The sequence below is a fragment of the Cebus imitator genome, unplaced genomic scaffold (assembly GCF_001604975.1).
Source record: "Cebus imitator isolate Cc_AM_T3 unplaced genomic scaffold, Cebus_imitator-1.0 Scaffold496, whole genome shotgun sequence".
Taxonomy (NCBI): domain Eukaryota; kingdom Metazoa; phylum Chordata; class Mammalia; order Primates; family Cebidae; genus Cebus; species Cebus imitator.
This window is the reverse complement of record NW_016107811.1, coordinates 185,755-189,269: the sequence shown is the minus strand read 5'-3', so window position 1 is coordinate 189,269 and position 3,515 is coordinate 185,755. Positions and strand designations below refer to the sequence as shown.

Sequence of the window (3,515 nt, the reverse complement as noted above, 5' to 3'; positions counted from 1 at the left end):
AAAAAAAAAAAAAAAAAAAGAAAAAGAAAAAGAAAAAAAAAGAAAAGGAGTCTATTAAAAGCAATTTCTTAATCCTGAACACTCTGCTGAAACGAGCATGGATTATTGGAACAATACAGAGAAAATCAGCATAGATCCTGCCCAGGCTGACACGCACATTTATGAAGTGTTCCATATTTAAAATAATAATGAGAATTCAATGTTCTTGTATCGGTGTTTCCCATTATTAAATTTGTTCTTTTAATGAGTCACCTAGTGATACAGGTTTACAGGAGATAATATACCCAAGATTATCAGGATTTTTTTTTTTTGAAACGGAGTTTCGTCTGTCGCCCAGGCTGGAGTGCAGTGGCTGGGATTATAGGTGCATGCCACCACACCCGGCTAACTTTTATATTTTTACACTATGCCTGGCCAGGATTTCCTTAATTATTTATTTATTTTTAATTTTTGAGACAGAGGCTTGCTCTGTTACCCAGGCTGGAGTACGGTGGCATGATAATAACTCACTGTAGCCTCAATCAATCTTCCCACCTCAGCCTCCTGAGTAGCTGGGACTACAGGTGCACCCTAGCACACCTGGCTAACTTTTTTTACTTTTTGTAGAAACGGGGGGTGGTCTCCCTATGTTACCCAAGTTGGTCTTGAATTCCTGGGCTCAAGTGATCCACCCACCTCGGCTTCCCAAAGCATGGGATTACTGGTGTGAGCCACCACACCTGGTTTACCAGGACTTCTTAATCCCGAACACTCTTGCCTGAATCCACATTAATTGCCTGAACCCAAATGTGGTGGAGGCCTATTTTCACATCAGCATTTAATTAACCCTGCAAAACACTGACATGCTCTGAGCAGCCTAGCAGGACAGCAAACCATGCTCTTTTTCACCTTCTATAACCAGTGTACAAAATAGGATTATCATTTCCCCACAAACATCCAGAAATAACTACAACTTTACCAGGAATAAGCTGTTAGGTGCCTCAGATGCTGCAAAGTTCTTCTGGAGGTGGGAGGAAAGCGAATATTTGCTGAAGACTAGTATTCAGGAATTTGGTACGTGTTTTGCACACACAATCTCGTTTCATTCCCCTGTGGCCATGTCTACCTTATGGCTAGGGAAACTAAAGTTGCCCAAGGATAACAGCTAGCTAGTGACAGAGGTAGAAAGACGCAAACCCAGATATTTTTGGCTCCACGTACCTTTTCTTCAGAGGAGCTACCTCGATCTGCCTTCAAACACTGCCGCAATTTTCCCTGGCGCTTGCTGAGGTATGCTCCACAATGGGGGCCATTTGCAGTGGTTTCTGATTTTCCATATTTTAGAATTTTCCTGTTGCTTGCAATATGTCTTCTGTTCTTATGAAACTGCCCCAAACCCGGGCAATGGAGGTTAAAAAACAACAAAAAAAAAAACGATAATTTTTGTAGGGGCTAGATGATGGGGGTGGAGGTTGGGTGAGGGCAATGAAGGGAGACTGGGTTTTTTATTCTGTGTACTTTCATAACGCTTGATTATTTTATGGTTAGGATGTATTTATACATTACTTTTTTGAAATAACAGACAAGGAAAAAAAGCAAGTTTCTAGGCAAATACATGAAAACAATGTAGAAAGAGCCACAATGCAATATATATTCCATTTTTATGTTATATTTATAGTAATTTAAAGATAAAGACCTCTGTTGAGAGAAAAAAAGAGGACCAAAGTTTCATTATATGAATATTTGCTTCTCTTTGTCCCTCACACCCTACACACAGAAACACAAACAAAAGCCTCTCATTGTTTCCCCTGATGGAACAACGATGACTAAGTGGCTGCATAAATCATCCAGAGTTACCACAGCTTCATTCCCAGCCATTTGACACCACTTAGGGAGGACTGTGTTGGAAGTGTGCAGCTGTTAAAGTCCCAGTACTCTCATTTAAGAATTAGGGGACGTAAGAACAGGAAACCAGTCAATGCTACAGCCACTAAACGGAATATGGGTGTTTCATTTAAACTGTCAGTCCAGCAGTTTGAGGGTGAAAATATACTTCTCCTTTCCTTTGCCATAACTTGGGCACAGACTGTTTCCAAAATGAATAGAAGGCAAAAAGATTGAAAATTTTAGAGTTCAACTTGCAAATTAGAAGCCAATGAACTAATTCACAATCTTGTAAACGACTCTACAGTAAGGTTTGTACTGGTGAACTGGAGTGCTGTGGGGTTAATTTCTCAGAGATGAAGAAGGGGTTAATCTCACCCTGATGATTCAGTATCTACTGAGAAGAGTTTACCACAGAGACGCAAGACAATAGAGACTGCATGCCACGTCCCCCTCTTCTACGGGCACACTCACACTGCTTTCAAACCGTATTAATACCATGTATTGTGAACGCACTACTCATTCTAGCAAAAATTCCCTTGTTAGTTGGCAAGAGCACCTCAAGCCTCTTTCAACCTTCAGCAGTTGGTACTGAACTTTTCCTTGCTCACAACACCTGAATAATCAGGAATGCTTCCATATTCATCAGTGCCTCCTTCATGGGGCAAGTTCTGTATACTTATACATAGACACACATATATTCACATACACATGCCTATATATATATATATATGTCTATATATATATGTGTCTATATACTTATACATATATGTCTATATATAGACATATATATGTCTATATACTTATACATATGTGTGCATGCATGTGTGTGTATGTAGTGTCATGCACCATATAACATTTCAGTAAACCACAAACCACATATACGACAGTGGTCGCATAAGATTATAACACCATAAACAGAACGTGGTGGCTCACACCTGTAATCCCAGCACTTTGGGAGTCCAAGGCAGGTGGATCAACTGAGGTCAGGAGTTTGAGACCAACCTGGCCTACATGCCGAAATCCTGTCTCTATTAAAAATACAAAAATTAGCCTAGTGTGGTGATTAAACGCCTGTAATCCCAGCTACTTGGAAGGCTGAGGCAGGAGAGTTGCTTGAACCAGGGAGGCAGGGGCTGCAGTGAGCTGAGATTATGCCACTGCACTCCAGCCTGGGTAACAGAATGAAACTCCATCTCAAAAAAAAATAAATAAATAAAAGATTATAATATCATATTTTTACTGCCCCTTTTCTGTGTTTAGCTATGTTTAAATATACAAGTGCTGTGTTACAATTGCCTACAGTATTCAGTACAGTAACATGGTGTACAGGTTTGTAGCCTGGGAGCAATAGGCTGTACCATATAGCCTAGGTGTGTACTGGCATACCATCTAGGTTTGTGGTAAGTACACTTGATGATGTTCACACAATAATAAAATTGCCCAGTGATGCTTTTCTCAGAATGTATTCTCCATGTTAATACATGACTGTGGATATATATATATATATTCATATGTCTTAAGAAACTGAAAGTTCTGCCGGGCGCGGTGGCTCAAGCCTGTAATCCCAGCACTTTGGGAGGCCGAGGCGGGTGGATCACGAGGTCAAGAGATCGAGACCATCCTGGTCAACATGGTGAAACCCCGTCTCT

The 3,515-nt window shown here is 40.5% G+C and overlaps 1 pseudogene; it reads left to right on the top strand.

Annotated features, from left to right (window-relative positions):
• The first annotated feature begins 81 nt into the window (after positions 1-81).
• On the top strand, positions 82-181 carry LOC119468805 (annotated as a pseudogene).
• Positions 182-3,515: the final 3,334 nt, after the last annotated feature.